Source organism: Leptodactylus fuscus, chromosome 3 (assembly GCF_031893055.1).
Source record: "Leptodactylus fuscus isolate aLepFus1 chromosome 3, aLepFus1.hap2, whole genome shotgun sequence".
Classification (NCBI taxonomy): Eukaryota; Metazoa; Chordata; class Amphibia; order Anura; family Leptodactylidae; genus Leptodactylus; species Leptodactylus fuscus.
This window is the reverse complement of record NC_134267.1, coordinates 223,445,483-223,467,745: the sequence shown is the minus strand read 5'-3', so window position 1 is coordinate 223,467,745 and position 22,263 is coordinate 223,445,483. Positions and strand designations below refer to the sequence as shown.

The following is a 22,263-nucleotide window of genomic DNA, read 5'->3' as shown; positions in this document are numbered from 1 at the left end:
GACTTTTAGAAGAGAGTAATGATTCAAAGGTTGTGGGTTCGAGTCCCACCAGAGTCGAGTTTTGGACCAAACCTGAAGTACAATCTTTGTGTCCAATCTTAAAGGGAGTCTGTTCCAGAACCCAGCACTGCAGATAGATAGGTTAACATCACCTGAATTCAAGGGTATTTCCCTCTTGCGGATGGTTGTTTGCCTTGGCAAGAAATCTCTGCCTTTTTTGGCAAAATGCAAAGGAGCGCTTTGAAGCAACAAGGGCGTGGCCGCTAGGTACTAGCCTTGATTTGAAGGTTGTGGGTTGGAGTCCCTCCAGAGTCAAATTTTGGACCATTTTTGATAGTAAAAGTTGTATATTCTCAGGCCATTTTCCAACGGTGCTAAGGACAGAATCGGGCTTCATAGCCAAGGTTTGAGAGCACTGGTCTGCGGTATAAACCGCCTGTCCTGGGGCCTCACTGGTCAAAGTACATTAATGAGACTACGGTGCTTTGCATGCTGTTAAGTTGACTCTTACAAATATCTAGAAAACAAAGCGCCACACCAATGTTATAAAGCTGAGCTTTCGTCTTTAGCCTGAAAATGATCACCCGCTAGATGTTGTGTTTTTGTAGGATTCTTTCACAAGAGCCATTCACATGTCAGCTCAACAAACTATTTAGTAGACTTGTTGTACGTAGGCTCTGTGGCGCAATGGATAGCGCATTGGACTTCTAGAAGAGCATAGTGATTCAAAGGTTGTGGGTTCGAGTCCCACCAGAGTCCATTTTTGGACCAAACCTGAAGTACAATCTTTGTGTCCAATCTTAAAGGGAGTCTGTTCCAGAACCCAGCCCTGCAGATAGATACGTTAACATCACCTGAATTCAAGGGAATTTCCCTCTTGCGGATGGTTGTTTCCGTTGGCAAGAAATCTCTGCCTTTTTTGGCAAAATGCAAAGGAGCGCTTTGAAGCAACAAGGGCGTGGCCGCTAGGTACTAGCCTTGATTTGAAGGTTGTGGGTTGGAGTCCCTCCAGAGTCAAATTTTGGACCATTTTTGATAGTAAAAGTTGTATATTCTCAGGCCATTTTCCATCGGTGCTAAGGACAGAATTGGGCTTCATAGCGAAGGATTGAGAGCACTGGTCTGCGGTATAAACCGCCCGTCCTGGGGCCTCACTGGTCAAAGTACATTAATGAGACAACGGTGCTTTGCATGCTGTTACGTTGACTCTTATGAATATCTAGAAAACAAGGAGCCACACCAATATTATAAAGCTGAGCTTTCATCTTTAGCCTGAAAATGATCACCCGCTAGATGTGTTTTTGTAGGATTCTTTCACAAGAGCCATTCACATGTCAGCTCAACAAACTATTTAGTAGACTCATTGGTAGTAGGCTCTGTGGCGCAATGGATAGCACATTGGACTTCTAGAAGCGCATAGTGATTCAAAGGTTGTTTGTTCGAGTCCCACCAGAGTCGAGTTTTGGACTAAACCTGAAGTACAATCTTTGTGTCCAATCTTAAAGGGAGTCTGTTCCAGAACCCAGCCCTGCAGATAGATAGGTTAACATCACCTGAATTCAAGGGTATTTCCCTCTTGCGGATGGTTGTTTCCGTTGGCAAGAAATCTCTGCCTTTTTTGGCAAATGCAAAGGAGCGCTTTGAAGCAACAAGGGCGTGGCCGCTAGGTAATAGCCTTGATTTGAAGGTTGTGGGTTGGAGTCCCTCCAGAGTCAAATTTTGGACCATTTTTGATAGTAAAAGTTGTATATTCTCAGGCCATTTTCCAACGGTGCTAAGGACAGAATCGGGCTTCATAGCCAAGGTTTGAGAGCACTGGTCTGCGGTATAAACCGCCCGTCCTTGGGCCTCACTGGTCAAAGTACATTAATGAGACTACGGTGCTTTGCATGCTGTTAAGTTGACTCTTATAAATATCTAGAAAACAAAGCGCCACACCAATGTTATAAAGCTGAGCTTTATTCTTTAGCCTGAAAATGATCACCCGCTAGATGTTGTGTTTTTGTAGGATTCTTTCACAAGAGCCATTCACATGTCAGCTCAACAAACTATTTAGTAGACATGTTGTACGTAGGCTCTGTGGCGCAATGGATAGCGCATTGGACTTCTAGAAGAGAGTAGTGATTCAAAGGTTGTGGGTTCGAGTCCCACCAGAGTCAAGTTGTGGACCAAACCTGAAGTTCAATCTTTGTGTCCAATCTTAAAGGGAGTCTGTTCCAGAACCCAGCCCTGCAGATAGATAGGTTAACATCACCTGAATTCAAGGGTATTTCCCTCTTGCGGATGGTTGTTTGCCTTGGCAAGAAATCTCTGCCTTTTTTGGCAAAATGCAAAGGAGCGCTTTGAAGCAACAAAGGCGTGGCCGCTAGGTACTAGCCTTGATTTGAAGGTTGTGGGTTGGAGTCCCTCCATAGTCAAATTTTGGACCATTTTTGATAGTAAAAGTTGTATATTCTCAGGCCATTTTCCAACGGTGCTAAGGACAGAATCGGGCTTCATAGCCAAGGTTTGAGAGCACTGGTCTGCGGTATAAACCGCCCGTCCTGGGGCCTCACTGGTCAAAGTACATTAATGAGACTACGGTGCTTTGCATGCTGTTAAGTTGACTCTTATAAATATCTAGAAAACAAAGCGCCACACCAATATTATAAAGCTGAGCTTACGTCTTTAGCCTGAAAATGATCACCCGCTAGATGTTGTGTTTTTGTAGGATTCTTTCACAAGAGCCATTCACATGTCAGCTCAACAAACTATTTAGTAGACTTGTTGTACGTAGGCTCTGTGGCGCAATGGATAGCGCATTGGACTTCTAGAAGAGCATAGTGATTCAAAGGTTGTGGGTTCGAATCCCACCAGAGTCAAGTTTTGGACCAAACCTGAAGTACAATCCTTGTGTCCAATCTTAAAGGGAGTCTGTTCCAGAACCCAGCCCTGCAGATAGATAGGTTAACATCACCTGAATTCAAGGGAATTTCCCTCTTGCGGATGGTTGTTTCCGTTGGCAAGAAATCTCTGCCTTTTTTGGCAAAATGCAAAGGAGCGCTTTGAAGCAACAAGGGCGTGGCCGCTAGGTAATAGCCTTGATTTGAAGGTTGTGGGTTGGAGTCCCTCCAGAGTCAAATTTTGGACCATTTTTGATAGTAAAAGTTGTATATTCTCAGGCCATTTTCCAACGGTGCTAAGGACAGAATTGGGCTTCATAGCCAAGGTTTGAGAGCACTGGTCTGCGGTATAAACCGCCCGTCCTGGGGCCTCACTGGTCAAAGTACATTAATGAGACAATGGTGCTTTGCATGCTGTTACGTTGACTCTTATGAATATCTAGAAAACAAGGAGCCACACCAATATTATAAAGCTGAGCTTTCTTCTTTAGCCTGAAAATGATCACTCGCTAGATGTGTTTTTGTAGGATTCTTTCACAAGAGCCATTCACATGTCAGCTCAACAAACTATTTAGTAGACTTGTTGTACGTAGGCTCTGTGGCGCAATGGATAGCGCATTGGACTTCTAGAAGAGAGTAGTGATTCAAAGGTTGTGGGTTCGAGTCCCACCAGAGTCAAATTTTGGACGATTTTTGATAGTAAAAGTTGTATATTCTCAGGCCATTTTCCAACGGTGCTAAGGACAGAATCGGGCTTCATAGCGAAGGTTTGAGAGCACTGGTCTGCTGTATAAACCGCCCGTCCTGGGGCCTCACTGGTCAAAGTACATTAATGAGACTACGGTGCTTTGCATGCTGTTAAGTTGACTCTTATAAATATCTAGAAAACAAAGAGCCACACCAATGTTATAAATCTGAACTTTCGTCTTTAGCCTGACAATGATCACCCGCTAGATGTTGTGTTTTTGTAGGATTCTTTCACAAGAGCCATTCACATGTCAGCTAAACAAACGATTTGGTAGACTCATTGGTAGTAGGCTCTGTGGCGCAATGGATAGCGCATTGGACTTCTAGAAGAGCATAGTGATTCAAAGGTTGTGGGTTCGAGTCCCACCAGAGTCAAGTTTTGGACCAAACCTGAAGTACAATCTTTGTGTCCAATCTTAAAGGGAGTCTGTTCCAGAACCCAGCCCTGCAGATAGATAGGTTAACATCACCTGAATTCAAGGGTATTTCCCTCTTGCGGATGGTTGTTTACGTTGGCAAGAAATCTCTGCCTTTTTTGGCAAAATGCAAAGGAGCGCTTTGAAGCAACAAGGGCGTGGCCGCTAGGTACTAGACTTGATTTGAAGGTTGTGGGTTGGAGTCCCTCCAGAAAACAAAGCGCCACACCAATATTATAAAGCTGAGCTTACGTCTTTAGCCTGAAATTGATCACCCGCTAGATGTTGTGTTTTTGTAGGATTCTTTCACAAGAGCCATTTACATGTCAGCTCAACAAACGATTTAGTAGCCTCATTGTACAAAGGCTCTGTGGCGCAATGGATAGCGCATTGGACTTAGAGGAGAGCATAATGCTTCAAAGGTTGTGGGTTCGAGTCCCACCAGAGTCGAGTTTTGGACCAAACCTGAAGTACAATCTTTGTGTCCAATCTTAAAGGGAGTCTGTTCCAGAACCCAGCCCTGCAGATAGATAGGTTAACATCACCTGAATTCAAGGGTATTTCCCTCTTGCGGATGGTTGTTTCCGTTGGCAAGAAATCTCTGCCTTTTTTGGCAAATGCAAAGGAGCGCTTTGAAGCAACAAGGGCGTGGCCGCTAGGTAATAGCCTTGATTTGAAGGTTGTGGGTTGGAGTCCCTCCAGAGTCAAATTTTGGACCATTTTTGATAGTAAAAGTTGTATATTCTCAGGCCATTTTCCAACGGTGCTAAGGACAGAATCGGGCTTCATAGCCAAGGTTTGAGAGCACTGGTCTGCGGTATAAACCGCCCGTCCTGGGGCCTCACTGGTCAAAGTACATTAATGAGACTACGGTGCTTTGCATGCTGTTAAGTTGACTCTTATAAATATCTAGAAAACAAGGAGCCACACCAATGTTATAAATCTGAACTTTCGTCTTTAGCCTGACAATGATCACCTGCTAGATGTTGTGTTTTTGTAGGATTCTTTCACAAGAGCCATTCACATGTCAGCTCAACAAACGATTTGGTAGACTCATTGGTAGTAGGCTGTGTGGCGCAATGGATAGCGCATTGGACTTCTAGAAGAGAGTACTGATTCAAAGGTTGTGGGTTCGAGTCCCACCAGAGTCGAGTTTTGGACCAAACCTGAAGTACAATCTTTGTGTCCAATCTTAAAGGGAGTATGTTCCAGAACCCAGCCCTGCAGATAGATAGGTTAACATCACCTGAATTCAAGGGTATTTCCCTCTTGCGGATGGTTGTTTCCGTTGGCAAGAAATCTCTGCATGTTTTGGCAAATGCAAAGGAGCGCTTTGAAGCAACAAGGGCGTGGCCGCTAGGTAATAGCCTTGATTTGAAGGTTGTGGGTTGGAGTCCCTCCAGAGTCAAATTTTGGACCATTTTTGATAGTAAAAGTTGTATATTATCAGGCCATTTTCCAACGGTGCTAAGGACAGAATCGGGCTTCATATCCAAGGTTTGAGAGCACTGGTCTGCGGTATAAACCGCCTGTCCTGGGGCCTCACTGGTCAAAGTACAGTAATGAGACTACGGTGCTTTGCATGCTGTTAAGTTGACTCTTATGAATATCTAGAAAACAAGGAGCCACACCAATATTATAAAGCTGAGCTTTCATCTTTAGCCTGAAAATGATCACCCGCTAGATGTTGTGTTTTTGTAGGATTCTTTCACAAGAGCCATTCACATGTCAGCTCAACAAACGATTTAGTAGACTCATTGGTAGTAGGCTCTGTGGCGCAATGGATAGCTCATTGGACTTCTAGAAGAGTGTAGTGATTCAAAGGTTGTGGGTTCGAGTCCCACCAGAGTCAAGTTTTGGACCAAACCTGAAGTACAATCTTTGTGTCCAATCTTAAAGGGAGTCTGTTCCAGAACCCAGCCCTGCAGATAGATAGGTTAACATCACCTGAATTCAAGGGAATTTCCCTCTTGTGGATGGTTGTTTCCGTTGGCAAGAAATCTCTGCCTTTTTTGGCAAAATGCAAAGGAGCGCTTTGAAGCAACAAGGGCGTGGCCGCTAGGTACTAGCCTTGATTTGAAGGTTGTGGGTTGGAGTCCCTCCAGAGTCAAATTTTGGTCCATTTTTGATAGTAAAAGTTGTATATTCTCAGGCCATTTTCCATCGGTGCTAATGACGGAATTGGGCTTCATAGCCATGGTTTGAGAGCACTGGTCTGCGGTATAAACCGCCCGTCCTGGGGCCTCACTGGTCAAAGTACATTAATGAGACAACGGTGCTTTGCATGCTGTTAAGTTGACTCTTATGAATATCTAGAAAACAAGGAGCCACACCAATATTATAAAGCTGAGCTTTCTTCTTTAGCCTGAAAATGATCACCCGCTAGATGTTGTGTTTTTGTAGGATTCTTTCACAAGAGCCATTCACATGTCAGCTCAACAAACTATTTAGTAGACTTGTTGTACGTAGGCTCTGTGGCGCAATGGATAGCGCATTGGACTTCTAGAAGCGCATAGTGATTCAAAGGTTGTGGGTTCGAGTCCCACCAGAGTCAAGTTTTGGACCAAACCTGAAGTACAATCTTTGTGTCCAATCTTAAAGGGAGTCTGTTCCAGAACCCAGCCCTGCAGATAGATAGGTTAACATCACCTGAATTCAAGGGTATTTCCCTCTTGCGGATGGTTGTTTCCGTTGGCAAGAAATCTCTGCCTTTTTTGGCAAATGCAAAGGAGCGCTTTGAAGCAACAAGGGCGTGGCCGCTAGGTAATAGCCTTGATTTGAAGGTTGTGGGTTGGAGTCCCTCCAGAGTCAAATTTTGGACCATTTTTGATAGTAAAAGTTGTATATTCTCAGGCCATTTTCCAACGGTGCTAAGGACAGAATCGGGCTTCATAGCCAAGGTTTGAGAGCACTGGTCTGCGGTATAAACCGCCCGTCCTGGGGCCTCACTGGTCAAAGTACATTAATAAGACAATGGTGCTTTGCATGCTGTTAAGTTGACTCTTATGAATATCTAGAAAACAAGGAGCCACACCAATATTATAAAGCTGAGCTTTCTTCTTTAGCCTGAAAATGATCACCCGCTAGATGTTGTGTTTTTGTAGGATTCTTTCACAAGAGCCATTCACATGTCAGCTCAACAAACTATTTAGTAGACATGTTGTACGTAGGCTCTTTGGCGCAATGGATAGCGCATTGGACTTCTAGAAGAGCATAATGATTCAAAGGTTGTGGGTTCGAGTCCCACCAGAGTCGAGTTTTGGACCAAACCTGAAGTACAATCTTTATGTCCAATCTTAAAGGGAGTCTGTTCCAGAACCCCGCCCTGCAGATAGATAGGTTAACATCACCTGAATTCAAGGGTATTTCCCTCTTGCGGATGGTTGTTTCCGTTGGCAAGAAATCTCTGCCTTTTTTGGCAAATGCAAAGGAGCGCTTTGAAGCAACAAGGTCGTGGCCGCTAGGTAATAGCCTTGATTTGAAGGTTGTGGGTTGGAGTCCCTCCAGAGTCAAATTTTGGACCATTTTTGATAGTAAAAGTTGTATATTCTCAGGCCATTTTCCAACGGTGCTAAGGACAGAATCGGGCTTCATAGCCAAGGTTTGAGAGCACTGGTCTGCGGTATAAACCGCCCGTCCTGGGGCCTCACTGGTCAAAGTACATTAATGAGACTACGGTGCTTTGCATGCTGTTAAGTTGACTCTTATAAATATCTAGAAAACAAAGAGCCACACCAATATTATAAAGCTGAGCTTACGTCTTTAGCCTGACAATGATCACCCGCTAGATGTTGTGTTTTTGTAGGATTCTTTCACAAGAGCCATTCACATGTCAGCTCAACAAACGATTTGGTAGACTCATTGGTAGTAGGCTCTGTGGCGCAATGGATAGCGCATTGGACTTCTAGAAGAGCATAGTGATTCAAAGGTTGTGGGTTCGAGTCCCACCAGAGTCGAGTTTTGGACCAAACCTGAAGTACAATCTTTGTGTCCAATCTTAAAGGGAGTCTGTTCCAGAACCCAGCCCTGCAGATAGATAGGTTAACATCACCTGAATTGAAGGGTATTTCCCTCTTGCGGATGGTTGTTTCCGTTGGCAAGAAATCTCTGCCTTTTTTGGCAAATGCAAAGGAGCGCTTTGAAGCAACAACGGCGTGGCCGCTAGGTAATAGCCTTGATTTGAAGGTTGTGGGTTGGAGTCCCTCCAGAGTCAAATTTTGGACCATTTTTGATAGTAAAAGTTGTATATTCTCAGGCCATTTTCCAACGGTGCTAAGGACAGAATCGGGCTTCATAGCCAAGGTTTGAGAGCACTGGTCTGCGGTATAAACCGCCCGTCCTGGGGCCTCACTGGTCAAAGTACATTAATTAAACTACGGTGCTTTGCATGCTGTTAAGTTGACTCTTATAAATATCTAGAAAACAAAGCGCCACACCAATATTATAAAGCTGAGCTTACGTCTTTAGCCTGAAATTGATCACCCGCTAGATGTTGTGTTTTTGTTGGATTCTTTCACAAGAGCCATTTACATGTCAGCTCAACAAACGATTTAGTAGCCTCATTGTACGTAGGCTCTGTGGCGCAATGGATAGCGCATTGGACTTCTAGAAGAGAGTAGTGATTCAAAGGTTGTGGGTTCGAGTCCCACCAGAGTCGAGTTTTGGACCAAACCTGAAGTACAATCTTTGTGTCCAATCTTAAAGGGAGTCTGTTCCAGAACCCAGCCCTGCAGATAGATAGGTTAACATCACCTGAATTCAAGGGTATTTCCCTCTTGCGGATGGTTGTTTCCGTTGGCAAGAAATCTCTGCCTTTTTTGGCAAAATGCAAAGGAGCGCTTTGAAGCAACAAGGGCGTGGCCGCTAGGTACTAGCCTTGATTTGAAGGTTGTGGGTAGGAGTCCCTTTAGAGTCAATTTTTGGACCATTTTTGATATTAAAAGTTGTATATTCTCAGGCCATTTTCCAACGGTGCTAAGGACAGAATCGGGCTTCATAGCCAAGGTTTGAGAGCACTGGTCTGCGGTATAAACCGCCCGTACTGGGGCCTCACTGGTCAAAGTACATTAATGAGACTACGGTGCTTTGCATGCTGTTAAGTTGACTCTTATGAATATCTAGAAAACAAGGAACCACACCAATGTTATAAAGCTGAGCTTTCATCTTTAGCCTGAAAATGATCACCCGCTAGATGTTGTGTTTTTGTAGGATTCTTTCACAAGAGCCATTCACATGTCAGCTCAACAAACGATTTAGTAGACTCATTGGTAGTAGGCTCTGTGGCACAATGGATAGCGCGATGGACTTCTAGAAGAGAGTAGTGATTCAAAGGTTGTGGGTTCGAGTCCCACCAGAGTCAAGTTTTGGACCAAACCTGAAGTACAATCTTTGTGTCCAATCTTAAAGGGAGTCTGTTCCAGAACCCAGCCCTGCAGATAGATAGGTTAACATCACCTGAATTCAAGGGAATTTCCCTCTTGTGGATGGTTGTTTCCGTTGGCAAGAAATCTCTGCCTTTTTTGGCAAAATGCAAAGGAGCGCTTTGAAGCAACAAGGGCGTGGCCGCTAGGTACTAGCCTTGATTTGAAGGTTGTGGGTTGGAGTCCCTCCAGAGTCAAATTTTGGTCCATTTTTGATAGTAAAAGTTGTATATTCTCAGGCCATTTTCCATCGGTGCTAATGACGGAATTGGGCTTCATAGCCATGGTTTGAGAGCACTGGTCTGCGGTATAAACCGCCCGTCCTGGGGCCTCACTGGTCAAAGTACATTAATGAGACAACGGTGCTTTGCATGCTGTTAAGTTGACTCTTATGAATATCTAGAAAACAAGGAGCCACACCAATATTATAAAGCTGAGCTTTCTTCTTTAGCCTGAAAATGATCACCCGCTAGATGTTGTGTTTTTGTAGGATTCTTTCACAAGAGCCATTCACATGTCAGCTCAACAAACTATTTAGTAGACTTGTTGTACGTAGGCTCTGTGGCGCAATGGATAGCGCATTGGACTTCTAGAAGCGCATAGTGATTCAAAGGTTGTGGGTTCGAGTCCCACCAGAGTCAAGTTTTGGACCAAACCTGAAGTACAATCTTTGTGTCCAATCTTAAAGGGAGTCTGTTCCAGAACCCAGCCCTGCAGATAGATAGGTTAACATCACCTGAATTCAAGGGTATTTCCCTCTTGCGGATGGTTGTTTCCGTTGGCAAGAAATCTCTGCCTTTTTTGGCAAATGCAAAGGAGCGCTTTGAAGCAACAAGGGCGTGGCCGCTAGGTAATAGCCTTGATTTGAAGGTTGTGGGTTGGAGTCCCTCCAGAGTCAAATTTTGGACCATTTTTGATAGTAAAAGTTGTATATTCTCAGGCCATTTTCCAACGGTGCTAAGGACAGAATCGGGCTTCATAGCCAAGGTTTGAGAGCACTGGTCTGCGGTATAAACCGCCCGTCCTGGGGCCTCACTGGTCAAAGTACATTAATAAGACAATGGTGCTTTGCATGCTGTTAAGTTGACTCTTATGAATATCTAGAAAACAAGGAGCCACACCAATATTATAAAGCTGAGCTTTCTTCTTTAGCCTGAAAATGATCACCCGCTAGATGTTGTGTTTTTGTAGGATTCTTTCACAAGAGCCATTCACATGTCAGCTCAACAAACTATTTAGTAGACATGTTGTACGTAGGCTCTTTGGCGCAATGGATAGCGCATTGGACTTCTAGAAGAGCATAATGATTCAAAGGTTGTGGGTTCGAGTCCCACCAGAGTCGAGTTTTGGACCAAACCTGAAGTACAATCTTTATGTCCAATCTTAAAGGGAGTCTGTTCCAGAACCCCGCCCTGCAGATAGATAGGTTAACATCACCTGAATTCAAGGGTATTTCCCTCTTGCGGATGGTTGTTTCCGTTGGCAAGAAATCTCTGCCTTTTTTGGCAAATGCAAAGGAGCGCTTTGAAGCAACAAGGTCGTGGCCGCTAGGTAATAGCCTTGATTTGAAGGTTGTGGGTTGGAGTCCCTCCAGAGTCAAATTTTGGACCATTTTTGATAGTAAAAGTTGTATATTCTCAGGCCATTTTCCAACGGTGCTAAGGACAGAATCGGGCTTCATAGCCAAGGTTTGAGAGCACTGGTCTGCGGTATAAACCGCCCGTCCTGGGGCCTCACTGGTCAAAGTACATTAATGAGACTACGGTGCTTTGCATGCTGTTAAGTTGACTCTTATAAATATCTAGAAAACAAAGAGCCACACCAATATTATAAAGCTGAGCTTACGTCTTTAGCCTGACAATGATCACCCGCTAGATGTTGTGTTTTTGTAGGATTCTTTCACAAGAGCCATTCACATGTCAGCTCAACAAACGATTTGGTAGACTCATTGGTAGTAGGCTCTGTGGCGCAATGGATAGCGCATTGGACTTCTAGAAGAGCATAGTGATTCAAAGGTTGTGGGTTCGAGTCCCACCAGAGTCGAGTTTTGGACCAAACCTGAAGTACAATCTTTGTGTCCAATCTTAAAGGGAGTCTGTTCCAGAACCCAGCCCTGCAGATAGATAGGTTAACATCACCTGAATTGAAGGGTATTTCCCTCTTGCGGATGGTTGTTTCCGTTGGCAAGAAATCTCTGCCTTTTTTGGCAAATGCAAAGGAGCGCTTTGAAGCAACAACGGCGTGGCCGCTAGGTAATAGCCTTGATTTGAAGGTTGTGGGTTGGAGTCCCTCCAGAGTCAAATTTTGGACCATTTTTGATAGTAAAAGTTGTATATTCTCAGGCCATTTTCCAACGGTGCTAAGGACAGAATCGGGCTTCATAGCCAAGGTTTGAGAGCACTGGTCTGCGGTATAAACCGCCCGTCCTGGGGCCTCACTGGTCAAAGTACATTAATTAAACTACGGTGCTTTGCATGCTGTTAAGTTGACTCTTATAAATATCTAGAAAACAAAGCGCCACACCAATATTATAAAGCTGAGCTTACGTCTTTAGCCTGAAATTGATCACCCGCTAGATGTTGTGTTTTTGTTGGATTCTTTCACAAGAGCCATTTACATGTCAGCTCAACAAACGATTTAGTAGCCTTATTGTACGTAGGCTCTGTGGCGCAATGGATAGCGCATTGGACTTCTAGAAGAGAGTAGTGATTCAAAGGTTGTGGGTTCGAGTCCCACCAGAGTCGAGTTTTGGACCAAACCTGAAGTACAATCTTTGTGTCCAATCTTAAAGGGAGTATGTTCCAGAACCCAGCCCTGCAGATAGATAGGTTAACATCACCTGAATTCAAGGGTATTTCCCTCTTGCGGATGGTTGTTTCCATTGGCAAGAAATCTCTGCCTTTTTTGGCAAATGCAAAGGAGCGCTTTGAAGCAACAAGGGCGTGGCCGCTAGGTAATAGCCTTGATTTGAAGGTTGTGGGTTGGAGTCCCTCCAGAGTCAAATTTTGGACCATTTTTGATAGCAAAAGTTGTATATTCTCATGCCATTTTCCAACGGTGCTAAGGACAGAATCGGGCTTCATAGCCAAGGTTTGAGAGCACTGGTCTGCGGTATAAACCGCCTGTCCTGGGGCCTCACTGGTCAAAGTACATTAATGAGACTACGGTGCTTTGCATGCTGTTAAGTTGACTCTTATGAATATCTAGAAAACAAGGAGCCACACCAATATTATAAAGCTGAGCTTTCATCTTTAGCCTGAAAATGATCACTCGCTAGATGTTGTGTTTTTGTAGGATTCTTTCACAAGAGCCATTCACATGTCAGCTCAACAAACTATTTAGTAGACTTGATGTGCGTAGGCTCTGTGGCGCAATGGATAGCGCATTGGACTTCTAGAAGAGAGTAGTGATTCAAAGGTTGTGGGTTCGAGTCCCACCAGAGTTGAGTTTTGGACCAAACCTGAAGTACAATCTTTGTGTCCAATCTTAAAGGGAGTCTGTTCCAGAACCCAGCCCTGCAGATAGATAGGTTAACATCACCTGAATTCAAGGGTATTTCCCTCTTGCGGATGGTTGTTTCCGTTGGCAAGAAATCTCTGCCTTTTTTGGCAAAATGCAAAGGAGCGCTTTGAAGCAACAAGGGCGTGGCCGCTAGGTACTAGCCTTGATTTGAAGGTTGTGGGTAGGAGTCCCTTTAGAGTCAATTTTTGGACCATTTTTGATATTAAAAGTTGTATATTCTCAGGCCATTTTCCAACGGTGCTAAGGACAGAATCGGGCTTCATAGCCAAGGTTTGAGAGCACTGGTCTGCGGTATAAACCGCCCGTACTGGGGCCTCACTGGTCAAAGTACATTAATGAGACTACGGTGCTTTGCATGCTGTTAAGTTGACTCTTATGAATATCTAGAAAACAAGGAACCACACCAATGTTATAAAGCTGAGCTTTCATCTTTAGCCTGAAAATGATCACCCGCTAGATGTTGTGTTTTTGTAGGATTCTTTCACAAGAGCCATTCACATGTCAGCTCAACAAACGATTTAGTAGACTCATTGGTAGTAGGCTCTGTGGCACAATGGATAGCGCGATGGACTTCTAGAAGAGAGTAGTGATTCAAAGGTTGTGGGTTCGAGTCCCACCAGAGTCAAGTTTTGGACCAAACCTGAAGTACAATCTTTGTGTCCAATCTTAAAGGGAGTCTGTTCCAGAACCCAGCCCTGCAGATAGATAGGTTAACATCACCTGAATTCAAGGGTATTTCCCTCTTGCGGATGGTTGTTTCCGTTGGCAAGAAATCTCTGCCTTTTTTGGCAAAATGCAAAGGAGCGCTTTGAAGCAACAAGGGCGTGGCTGCTAGGTACTAGCCTTGATTTGAAGGTTGTGGGTTGGAGTCCCTCCAGAGTCAAATTTTGGACCATTTTTGATAGTAAAAGTTGTATATTCTCAGGCCATTTTCCATCGGTGCTAAGGACAGAATCGGGCTTCATAGCCAAGGTTTGAGAGCACTGGTCTGCGGTATAAACCGCCCGTCCTGGGGCCTCACTGGTCAAAGTACATTAATGAGACTACGGTGCTTTGCATGCTGTTAAGTTGACTCTTATAAATATCTAGAAAACAAAGCGCCACACCAATATTATAAGGCTGAGCTTACGTCTTTAGCCTGAAAATGATCACCCGCTAGATGTTGTGTTTTTGTAGGATTCTTCCACAAGAGCCATTTACATGTCAGCTCAACAAACGATTTGGTAGACTCATTGGTAGTAGGCTCTGTGGCGCAATGGATAGCGCATTGGACTTCTTGGAGAGCATAATGATTCAAAGGTTGTGGGTTCGAGTCCCACCAGAGTCGAGTTTTGGACCAAACCTGAAGTACAATCTTTGTGTCCAATCTTAAAGGGAGTCTGTTCCAGAACCCAGCCCTGCAGATAGATAGGTTAACATCAGCTGAAATCAAAGGTATTTCCCTCTTGCGGATGGTTGTTTCCGTTGGCAAGAAATCTCTGCCTTTTTTGGCAAATGCAAAGGAGCGCTTTGAAGCAACAAGGGCGTGGCCGCTAGGTAATAGCCTTGATTTGAAGGTTGTGGGTTGGAGTCCCTCCAGAGTCAAATTTTGGACCATTTTTGATAGTAAAAGTTGTATATTCTCAGGCCATTTTCCAACGGTGCTAAGGACAGAATCTGGCTTCATAGCCAAGGTTTGAGAGCACTGGTCTGCGGTATAAACCGCCCGTCCTTGGGCCTCTCTGGTCAAAGTACATTAATGAGACTACGGTGCTTTGCATGCTGTTAAGTTGACTCTTATAAATATCTAGAAAACAAAGAGCCACACCAATGTTATAAATCTGAACTTTCGTCTTTAGCCTGACAATGATCACCCGCTAGATGTTGTGTTTTTGTAGGATTCTTTCACAAGAGCCATTCACATGTCAGCTCAACAAACGATTTGGTAGACTCATTGGTAGTAGGCTCTGTGGCGCAATGGATAGCGCATTGGACTTCTAGAAGAGCATAGTGATTCAAAGGTTGTGGGTTCGAGTCCCACCAGAGTCAAGTTTTGGACCAAACCTGAAGTACAATCCTTGTGTCCAATCTTAAAGGGAGTCTGTTCCAGAACCCAGCCCTGCAGATAGATAGGTTAACATCACCTAAATTCAAGGGAATTTCCCTCTTGCGGATGGTTGTTTCCGTTGGCAAGAAATCTCTGCCTTTTTTGGCAAAATGCAAAGGAGCGCTTTGAAGCAACAAGGGCGTGGCCGCTAGGTACTAGCCTTGATTTGAAGGTTGTGGGTTGGAGTCCCTCCAGAGTCAAATTTTGGACCATTTTTGATAGTAAAAGTTGTATATTCTCAGGCCATTTTCCAACGGTGCTAAGGACAGAATCTGGCTTCATAGCCAAGGTTTGAGAGCACTGGTCTGCGGTATAAACCGCCCGTCCTTGGGCCTCTCTGGTCAAAGTACATTAATGAGACTACGGTGCTTTGCATGCTGTTAAGTTGACTCTTATAAATATCTAGAAAACAAAGAGCCACACCAATGTTATAAATCTGAACTTTCGTCTTTAGCCTGACAATGATCACCCGCTAGATGTTGTGTTTTTGTAGGATTCTTTCACAAGAGCCATTCACATGTCAGCTCAACAAACGATTTGGTAGACTCATTGGTAGTAGGCTCTGTGGCGCAATGGATAGCGCATTGGACTTCTAGAAGAGCATAGTGATTCAAAGGTTGTGGGTTCGAGTCCCACCAGAGTCAAGTTTTGGACCAAACCTGAAGTACAATCCTTGTGTCCAATCTTAAAGGGAGTCTGTTCCAGAACCCAGTCCTGCAGATAGATAGGTTAACATCACCTGAATTCAAGGGAATTTCCCTCTTGCGGATGGTTGTTTCCGTTGGCAAGAAATCTCTGCCTTTTTTGGCAAAATGCAAAGGAGCGCTTTGAAGCAACAAGGGCGTGGCCGCTAGGTACTAACCTTGATTTGAAGGTTGTGGGTTGGAGTCCCTCCAGAGTCAAATTTTGGACCATTTTTGATAGTAAAAGTTGTATATTCTCAGGCCATTTTCCATCGGTGCTAAGGACAGAATTGGGCTTCATAGCCAAGGTTTGAGAGCACTGGTCTGCGGTATAAACCGCCCGTCCTGGGGCCTCACTGGTCAAAGTACATTAATGAGACAACGGTGCTTTGCATGCTGTTACGTTGACTCTTATGAATATCTAGAAAACAAGGAGCCACACCAATATTATAAAGCTGAGCTTTCTTCTTTAGCCTGAAAATGATCACCCGCTAGATGTGTTTTTGTAGGATTCTTTCACAAGAGCCATTCACATGTCAGCTCAACAAACTATTTAGTAGACTTGTTATACGTAGGCTCTGTGGCGTGATGGATAGTGAATTGGACTTCTAGAAGAGAGTAGTGATTCAAAGGTTGTGGGTTCGAGTCCCATCAGAGTCGAGTTTTGGACCAAACCTGAAGTACAATCTTTGTGTCCAATCTTAAAGGGAGTCTGTTCCACAACCCAGCCCTGCAGATAGATAGGTTAACATCACCTGAATTCAAGGGTATTTCCCTCTTGCGGATGGTTGTTTACGTTGGCAAGAAATCTCTGCCTTTTTTGGCAAAATGCAAAGGAGCGCTTTGAAGCAACAAGGGCGTGGCCGCTAGGTACTAGCCTTGATTTGAAGGTTGTGGGTTGGAGTCCCTCCAGAAAACAAAGCGCCACACCAATATTATAAAGCTGAGCTTACGTCTTTAGCCTGACAATGATCACCCGCTAGATGTGTTTTTGTAGGAATCTTTCACAAGAGCCATTCACATGTCAGCTCAACAAACGATTTGGTAGACTCATTGGTAGTAGGCTCTGTGGCGCAATGGATAGCGCATTGGACTTCTAGGAGAGCATAATGATTCAAAGGTTGTGGGTTCGAGTCCCACCAGAGTCGAGTTTTGGACCAAACCTGAAGTACAATCTTTGTGTCCAATCTTAAAGGGAGTCTGTTCCAGAACCCAGCCCTGCAGATAGATAGGTTAACATCACCTGAATTCAAGGGTATTTCCCTCTTGCGGATGGTTGTTTCCGTTGGCAAGAAATCTCTGCCTTTTTTGGCAAATGCAAAGGAGCGCTTTGAAGCAACAAGGGCGTGGCCGCTAGGTAATAGCCTTGATTTGAAGGTTGTGGGTTGGAGTCCCTCCAGAGTCAAATTTTGGACCATTTTTGATAGTAAAAGTTGTATATTCTCAGGCCATTTTCCAACGGTGCTAAGGACAGAATCGGGCTTCATAGCCAAGGTTTGAGAGCACTGGTCTGCGGTATAAACCGCCCGTCCTGGGGCCTCACTGGTCAAAGTACATTAATGAGACTACGGTGCGTTGCATGCTGTTAAGTTGACTCTTATAAATATCTAGAAAACAAAGAGCCACACCAATGTTATAAATCTGAACTTTCGTCTTTAGCCTGACAATGATCACCTGCTAGATGTTGTGTTTTTGTAGGATTCTTTCACAAGAGCCATTCACATGTCAGCTCAACAAACGATTTGGTAGACTCATTGGTAGTAGGCTCTGTGGCGCAATGGATAGCGCATTGGACTTCTAGAAGAGAGTAGTGATTCAAAGGTTGTGGGTTCGAGTCCCACCAGAGTCGAGTTTTGGACCAAACCTGAAGTACAATCTTTGTGTCCAATCTTAAAGGGAGTCTGTTCCAGAACCCAGCCCTGCAGATAGATAGGTTAACATCACCTGAATTCAAGGGTATTTCCCTCTTGCGGATGGTTGTTTCCGTTGGCAAGAAATCTCTGCCTTTTTTGGCAAATGCAAAGGAGCGCTTTGAAGCAACAAGGGCGTGGCCGCTAGGTAATAGCCTTGATTTGAAGGTTGTGGGTTGGAGTCCCTCCAGAGTCAAATTTTGGACCATTTTTGATAGTAAAAGTTGTATATTCTCAGGCCATTTTCCAACGGTGCTAAGGACAGAATCGGGCTTCATAGCCAAGGTTTGAGAGCACTGGTCTGCGGTATAAACCGCCCGTCCTGGGGCCTAACTGGTCAAAGTACATTAATGAGACTACGGTGCTTTGCATGCTGTTAAGTTGACTCTTATAAATATCTAGAAAACAAAGAGCCACACCAATGTTATAAATCTGAACTTTCGTCTTTAGCCTGACAATGATCACCCGCTAGATGTTGTGTTTTTGTAGGATTCTTTCACAAGAGCCATTCACATGTCAGCTCAACAAACGATTTGGTAGACTCATTGGTAGTAGGCTCTGTGGCGCAATGGATAGCGCATTGGACTTCTAGAAGAGAGTAGTGATTCAAAGGTTGTGGGTTCGAGTCCCACCAGAGTCGAGTTTTGGACCAAACCTGAAGTACAATCTTTGTGTCCAATCTTAAAGGGAGTATGTTCCAGAACCCAGCCCTGCAGATAGATAGGTTAACATCACCTGAATTCAAGGGTATTTCCCTCTTGCGGATGGTTGTTTCCGTTGGCAAGAAATCTCTGCCTTTTTTGGCAAATGCAAAGGAGCGCTTTGAAGCAACAAGGGCGTGGCCGCTAGGTAATAGCCTTGATTTGAAGGTTGTGGGTTGGAGTCCCTCCAGAGTCAAATTTTGGACCATTTTTGATAGTAAAAGTTGTATATTATCAGGCCATTTTCCAACGGTGCTAAGGACAGAATCGGGCTTCATAGCCAAGGTTTGAGAGCACTGGTCTGCGGTATAAACCGCCCGTACTGGGGCCTCACTGGTCAAAGTACATTAATGAGACTACGGTGCTTTGCATGCTGTTAAGTTGACTCTTATAAATATCTAGAAAACAAAGAGCCACACCAATATTATAAAGCTGAGCTTTCGTCTTTAGCCTGAAAATGATCACCCGCTAGATGTTGTGTTTTTGTAGGATTCTTTCACAAGAGCCATTCACATGTCAGCTCAACAAACTATTTAGTAGACATGTTGTACGTAGGCTCTGTGGCGCAATGGATAGCGCATTGGACTTCTAGAAGAGAGTAGTGATTCAAAGGTTGTGGGTTCGAGTCCCACCAGAGTCGAGTTTTGGACCAAACCTGAAGTACAATCTTTGTGTCCAATCTTAAAGGGAATCTGTTCCAGAACCCAGCCCTGCAGATAGATAGGTTAACATCAACTGAATTCAAGGGTATTTCCCTCTTGCGGATGGTTGTTTCCGTTGGCAAGAAATCTCTGCCTTTTTTGGCAAAATGCAAAGGAGCGCTTTGAAGCAACAAGGGCGTGGCCGCTAGTTACTAGCCTTGATTTGAAGGTTGTGGGTTGGAGTCCCTCCAGAGTCAAATTTTGGACCATTTTTGATAGTAAAAGTTGTATATTCTCAGGCCATTTTCCATCGGTGCTAAGGACAGAATTGGGCTTCATAGCCAAGGTTTGAGAGCACTGGTCTGCGGTATAAACCGCCCGTCCTGGGGCCTCACTGGTCAAAGTACATTAATGAGACAACGGTGCTTTGCATGCTGTTACGTTGACTCTTATGAATATCTAGAAAACAAGGAGCCACACCAATATTATAAAGCTGAGCTTTCTTCTTTAGCCTGAAAATGATCACCCGCTAGATGTGTTTTTGTAGGATTCTTTCACAAGAGCCATTCACATGTCAGCTCAACAAACTATTTAGTAGACTTGTTATACGTAGGCTCTGTGGCGCGATGGATAGTGCATTGGACTTCTAGAAGAGAGTAGTGATTCAAAGGTTGTGGGTTCGAGTCCCACCAGAGTCGAGTTTTGGACCAAACCTGAAGTACAATCTTTGTGTCCAATCTTAAAGGGAGTCTGTTCCACAACCCAGCCCTGCAGATAGATAGGTTAACATCACCTGAATTCAAGGGTATTTCCCTCTTGCGGATGGTTGTTTACGTTGGCAAGAAATCTCTGCCTTTTTTGGCAAAATGCAAAGGAGCGCTTTGAAGCAACAAGGGCGTGGCCGCTAGGTACTAGCCTTGATTTGAAGGTTGTGGGTTGGAGTCCCTCCAGAAAACAAAGCGCCACACCAATATTATAAAGCTGAGCTTACGTCTTTAGCCTGAAATTGATCACCCGCTAGATGTTGTGTTTTTGTAGGATTCTTTCACAAGAGCCATTCACATGTCAGCTCAACAAACGATTTGGTAGACTCATTGGTAGTAGGCTCTGTGGCGCAATGGATAGCGCATTGGACTTCTAGGAGAGCATAATGATTCAAAGGTTGTGGGTTCGAGTCCCACCAGAGTCGAGTTTTGGACCAAACCTGAAGTACAATCTTTGTGTCCAATCTTAAAGGGAGTCTGTTCCAGAACCCAGCCCTGCAGATAGATAGGTTAACATCACCTGAATTCAAGGGTATTTCCCTCTTGCGGATGGTTGTTTCCGTTGGCAAGAAATCTCTGCCTTTTTTGGCAAATGCAAAGGAGCGCTTTGAAGCAACAAGGGCGTGGCCGCTAGGTAATAGCCTTGATTTGAAGGTTGTGGGTTGGAGTCCCTCCAGAGTCAAATTTTGGACCATTTTTGATAGTAAAAGTTGTATATTCTCAGGCCATTTTCCAACGGTGCTAAGGACAGAATCGGGCTTCATAGCCAAGGTTTGAGAGCACTGGTCTGCGGTATAAACCGCCCGTCCTGGGGCCTCACTGGTCAAAGTACATTAATGAGACTACGGTGCGTTGCATGCTGTTAAGTTGACTCTTATAAATATCTAGAAAACAAAGAGCCACACCAATGTTATAAATCTGAACTTTCGTCTTTAGCCTGACAATGATCACCTGCTAGATGTTGTGTTTTTGTAGGATTCTTTCACAAGAGCCATTCACATGTCAGCTCAACAAACGATTTGGTAGACTCATTGGTAGTAGGCTCTGTGGCGCAAAGGATAGCGCATTGGACATCTAGATAGAGCATAGTGATTCAAAGGTTGTGGGTTCGAGTCCCACCAGAGTCGAGTTTTGGACCAAACCTGAAGTACAATCTTTGTGTCCAATCTTAAAAGGAGTCTGTTCCAGAACCCAGCCCTGCAGATAGATAGGTTAACATCACCTGAATTCAAGGGTATTTCCCTCTTGCGGATGGTTGTTTCCGTTGGCAAGAAATCTCTGCCTTTTTTGGCAAAAGCAAAGGAGCGCTTTGAAGCAAGAAGGGCGTGGCCGCTAGGTAATAGCCTTGATTTGAAGGTTGTGGGTTGGAGTCCCTCCAGAGTCAAATTTTGGACCATTTTTGATAGTAAAAGTTGTATATTATCAGGCCATTTTCCAACGGTGCTAAGGACAGAATCGGGCTTCATAGCCAAGGTTTGAGAGCACTGGTCTGCGGTATAAACCGCCCGTACTGGGGCCTCACTGGTCAAAGTACATTAATGAGACTACGGTGCGTTGCATGCTGTTAAGTTGACTCTTATAAATATCTAGAAAACAAAGAGCCACACCAATGTTATAAATCTGAACTTTCGTCTTTAGCCTGACAATGATCACCTGCTAGATGTTGTGTTTTTGTAGGATTCTTTCACAAGAGCCATTCACATGTCAGCTCAACAAACGATTTGGTAGACTCATTGGTAGTAGGCTCTGTGGCGCAATGGATAGCGCATTGGACTTCTAGAAGAGCATAGTGATTCAAAGGTTGTGGGTTCGAGTCCATCCAGAGTCAAATTTTGGATCATTTTTGATAGTAAAAGTTGTATATTCTCAGGCCATTTTCCAACGGTGCTAAGGACAGAATCGGGCTTCATAGCCAAGGTTTGAGAGCACTGGTCTGCGGTATAAACCGCCTGTCCCGGGGCCTCACTGGTCAAAGTACATTAATTAGACTACGGTGCTTTGCATGCTGTTAAGTTGACTCTTATGAATATCTAGAAAACAAGGAGCCACACCAATATTATAAAGCTGAGCTTTCATCTTTAGCCTGAAAATGATTACCCGCTAGATGTTGTGTTTTTGTAGGATTCTTTCACAAGAGCCATTCACATGTCAGCTCAACAAACTATTTAGTAGACTTGTTGTACGTAGGCTCTGTGGCGCAATGGATAGCGCATTGGACTTCTAGAAGCGCATAGTGATTCAAAGGTTGTGGGTTCGAGTCCCACCAGAGTCAAGTTTTGGACTAAACCTGAAGTACAATCTTTGTGTCCAATCTTAAAGGGAGTCTGTTCCAGAACCCAGCCCTGCAGATAGATAGGTTAACATCACCTGAATTCAAGGGTATTTCCCTCTTGCGGATGGTTGTTTCCGTTGGCAAGAAATCTCTGCCTTTTTTGGCAAATGCAAAGGAGCGCTTTGAAGCAACAAGGGCGTGGCCGCTAGGTAATAGCCT

General features: G+C 44.3%; 30 non-coding genes across 30 annotated transcripts; all 30 read left to right on the top strand.

Annotated features, from left to right (window-relative positions):
- Window positions 1–673: 673 nt before the first annotated feature.
- On the top strand, window positions 674–759 carry TRNAR-UCU (transfer RNA arginine (anticodon UCU)). The gene is given in 2 exon segments: window positions 674–710; window positions 724–759. It is a non-coding gene; the product is annotated as a tRNA-Arg (tRNA).
- A 1,314-nt stretch (window positions 760–2,073) lies between these two features.
- On the top strand, window positions 2,074–2,159 carry TRNAR-UCU (transfer RNA arginine (anticodon UCU)). Its single transcript is given in 2 exon segments — window positions 2,074–2,110; window positions 2,124–2,159. It is a non-coding gene; the product is annotated as a tRNA-Arg (tRNA).
- A 616-nt stretch (window positions 2,160–2,775) lies between these two features.
- Window positions 2,776–2,861, top strand: TRNAR-UCU (transfer RNA arginine (anticodon UCU)). Its single transcript is given in 2 exon segments — window positions 2,776–2,812; window positions 2,826–2,861. It is a non-coding gene; the product is annotated as a tRNA-Arg (tRNA).
- Window positions 2,862–3,474: 613 nt separating this feature from the next.
- TRNAR-UCU (transfer RNA arginine (anticodon UCU)) lies at window positions 3,475–3,560 on the top strand. The gene is given in 2 exon segments: window positions 3,475–3,511; window positions 3,525–3,560. It is a non-coding gene; the product is annotated as a tRNA-Arg (tRNA).
- Window positions 3,561–3,918: 358 nt separating this feature from the next.
- TRNAR-UCU (transfer RNA arginine (anticodon UCU)) lies at window positions 3,919–4,004 on the top strand. Its single transcript is given in 2 exon segments — window positions 3,919–3,955; window positions 3,969–4,004. It is a non-coding gene; the product is annotated as a tRNA-Arg (tRNA).
- Window positions 4,005–4,409: 405 nt separating this feature from the next.
- On the top strand, window positions 4,410–4,495 carry TRNAL-UAG (transfer RNA leucine (anticodon UAG)). Its single transcript is given in 2 exon segments — window positions 4,410–4,446; window positions 4,460–4,495. It is a non-coding gene; the product is annotated as a tRNA-Leu (tRNA).
- A 615-nt stretch (window positions 4,496–5,110) lies between these two features.
- On the top strand, window positions 5,111–5,196 carry TRNAR-UCU (transfer RNA arginine (anticodon UCU)). The gene is given in 2 exon segments: window positions 5,111–5,147; window positions 5,161–5,196. It is a non-coding gene; the product is annotated as a tRNA-Arg (tRNA).
- Window positions 5,197–5,811: 615 nt separating this feature from the next.
- Window positions 5,812–5,897, top strand: TRNAR-UCU (transfer RNA arginine (anticodon UCU)). Its single transcript is given in 2 exon segments — window positions 5,812–5,848; window positions 5,862–5,897. It is a non-coding gene; the product is annotated as a tRNA-Arg (tRNA).
- A 616-nt stretch (window positions 5,898–6,513) lies between these two features.
- TRNAR-UCU (transfer RNA arginine (anticodon UCU)) lies at window positions 6,514–6,599 on the top strand. The gene is given in 2 exon segments: window positions 6,514–6,550; window positions 6,564–6,599. It is a non-coding gene; the product is annotated as a tRNA-Arg (tRNA).
- Window positions 6,600–7,214: 615 nt separating this feature from the next.
- On the top strand, window positions 7,215–7,300 carry TRNAR-UCU (transfer RNA arginine (anticodon UCU)). Its single transcript is given in 2 exon segments — window positions 7,215–7,251; window positions 7,265–7,300. It is a non-coding gene; the product is annotated as a tRNA-Arg (tRNA).
- A 615-nt stretch (window positions 7,301–7,915) lies between these two features.
- Window positions 7,916–8,001, top strand: TRNAR-UCU (transfer RNA arginine (anticodon UCU)). The gene is given in 2 exon segments: window positions 7,916–7,952; window positions 7,966–8,001. It is a non-coding gene; the product is annotated as a tRNA-Arg (tRNA).
- A 615-nt stretch (window positions 8,002–8,616) lies between these two features.
- TRNAR-UCU (transfer RNA arginine (anticodon UCU)) lies at window positions 8,617–8,702 on the top strand. Its single transcript is given in 2 exon segments — window positions 8,617–8,653; window positions 8,667–8,702. It is a non-coding gene; the product is annotated as a tRNA-Arg (tRNA).
- Window positions 8,703–9,318: 616 nt separating this feature from the next.
- Window positions 9,319–9,404, top strand: TRNAR-UCU (transfer RNA arginine (anticodon UCU)). Its single transcript is given in 2 exon segments — window positions 9,319–9,355; window positions 9,369–9,404. It is a non-coding gene; the product is annotated as a tRNA-Arg (tRNA).
- A 616-nt stretch (window positions 9,405–10,020) lies between these two features.
- TRNAR-UCU (transfer RNA arginine (anticodon UCU)) lies at window positions 10,021–10,106 on the top strand. Its single transcript is given in 2 exon segments — window positions 10,021–10,057; window positions 10,071–10,106. It is a non-coding gene; the product is annotated as a tRNA-Arg (tRNA).
- Window positions 10,107–10,721: 615 nt separating this feature from the next.
- Window positions 10,722–10,807, top strand: TRNAR-UCU (transfer RNA arginine (anticodon UCU)). The gene is given in 2 exon segments: window positions 10,722–10,758; window positions 10,772–10,807. It is a non-coding gene; the product is annotated as a tRNA-Arg (tRNA).
- Window positions 10,808–11,422: 615 nt separating this feature from the next.
- Window positions 11,423–11,508, top strand: TRNAR-UCU (transfer RNA arginine (anticodon UCU)). The gene is given in 2 exon segments: window positions 11,423–11,459; window positions 11,473–11,508. It is a non-coding gene; the product is annotated as a tRNA-Arg (tRNA).
- Window positions 11,509–12,123: 615 nt separating this feature from the next.
- Window positions 12,124–12,209, top strand: TRNAR-UCU (transfer RNA arginine (anticodon UCU)). The gene is given in 2 exon segments: window positions 12,124–12,160; window positions 12,174–12,209. It is a non-coding gene; the product is annotated as a tRNA-Arg (tRNA).
- Window positions 12,210–12,824: 615 nt separating this feature from the next.
- On the top strand, window positions 12,825–12,910 carry TRNAR-UCU (transfer RNA arginine (anticodon UCU)). The gene is given in 2 exon segments: window positions 12,825–12,861; window positions 12,875–12,910. It is a non-coding gene; the product is annotated as a tRNA-Arg (tRNA).
- Window positions 12,911–13,526: 616 nt separating this feature from the next.
- On the top strand, window positions 13,527–13,612 carry TRNAR-UCU (transfer RNA arginine (anticodon UCU)). Its single transcript is given in 2 exon segments — window positions 13,527–13,563; window positions 13,577–13,612. It is a non-coding gene; the product is annotated as a tRNA-Arg (tRNA).
- Window positions 13,613–14,228: 616 nt separating this feature from the next.
- Window positions 14,229–14,314, top strand: TRNAR-UCU (transfer RNA arginine (anticodon UCU)). Its single transcript is given in 2 exon segments — window positions 14,229–14,265; window positions 14,279–14,314. It is a non-coding gene; the product is annotated as a tRNA-Arg (tRNA).
- Window positions 14,315–14,929: 615 nt separating this feature from the next.
- Window positions 14,930–15,015, top strand: TRNAR-UCU (transfer RNA arginine (anticodon UCU)). The gene is given in 2 exon segments: window positions 14,930–14,966; window positions 14,980–15,015. It is a non-coding gene; the product is annotated as a tRNA-Arg (tRNA).
- A 616-nt stretch (window positions 15,016–15,631) lies between these two features.
- On the top strand, window positions 15,632–15,717 carry TRNAR-UCU (transfer RNA arginine (anticodon UCU)). Its single transcript is given in 2 exon segments — window positions 15,632–15,668; window positions 15,682–15,717. It is a non-coding gene; the product is annotated as a tRNA-Arg (tRNA).
- A 1,101-nt stretch (window positions 15,718–16,818) lies between these two features.
- Window positions 16,819–16,904, top strand: TRNAR-UCU (transfer RNA arginine (anticodon UCU)). The gene is given in 2 exon segments: window positions 16,819–16,855; window positions 16,869–16,904. It is a non-coding gene; the product is annotated as a tRNA-Arg (tRNA).
- A 615-nt stretch (window positions 16,905–17,519) lies between these two features.
- Window positions 17,520–17,605, top strand: TRNAR-UCU (transfer RNA arginine (anticodon UCU)). Its single transcript is given in 2 exon segments — window positions 17,520–17,556; window positions 17,570–17,605. It is a non-coding gene; the product is annotated as a tRNA-Arg (tRNA).
- Window positions 17,606–18,220: 615 nt separating this feature from the next.
- Window positions 18,221–18,306, top strand: TRNAR-UCU (transfer RNA arginine (anticodon UCU)). Its single transcript is given in 2 exon segments — window positions 18,221–18,257; window positions 18,271–18,306. It is a non-coding gene; the product is annotated as a tRNA-Arg (tRNA).
- Window positions 18,307–18,921: 615 nt separating this feature from the next.
- Window positions 18,922–19,007, top strand: TRNAR-UCU (transfer RNA arginine (anticodon UCU)). Its single transcript is given in 2 exon segments — window positions 18,922–18,958; window positions 18,972–19,007. It is a non-coding gene; the product is annotated as a tRNA-Arg (tRNA).
- A 613-nt stretch (window positions 19,008–19,620) lies between these two features.
- TRNAR-UCU (transfer RNA arginine (anticodon UCU)) lies at window positions 19,621–19,706 on the top strand. The gene is given in 2 exon segments: window positions 19,621–19,657; window positions 19,671–19,706. It is a non-coding gene; the product is annotated as a tRNA-Arg (tRNA).
- Window positions 19,707–20,111: 405 nt separating this feature from the next.
- TRNAR-UCU (transfer RNA arginine (anticodon UCU)) lies at window positions 20,112–20,197 on the top strand. Its single transcript is given in 2 exon segments — window positions 20,112–20,148; window positions 20,162–20,197. It is a non-coding gene; the product is annotated as a tRNA-Arg (tRNA).
- A 615-nt stretch (window positions 20,198–20,812) lies between these two features.
- On the top strand, window positions 20,813–20,899 carry TRNAR-UCU (transfer RNA arginine (anticodon UCU)). Its single transcript is given in 2 exon segments — window positions 20,813–20,849; window positions 20,864–20,899. It is a non-coding gene; the product is annotated as a tRNA-Arg (tRNA).
- Window positions 20,900–21,958: 1,059 nt separating this feature from the next.
- TRNAR-UCU (transfer RNA arginine (anticodon UCU)) lies at window positions 21,959–22,044 on the top strand. The gene is given in 2 exon segments: window positions 21,959–21,995; window positions 22,009–22,044. It is a non-coding gene; the product is annotated as a tRNA-Arg (tRNA).
- The last annotated feature ends 219 nt before the right edge of the window (window positions 22,045–22,263 follow it).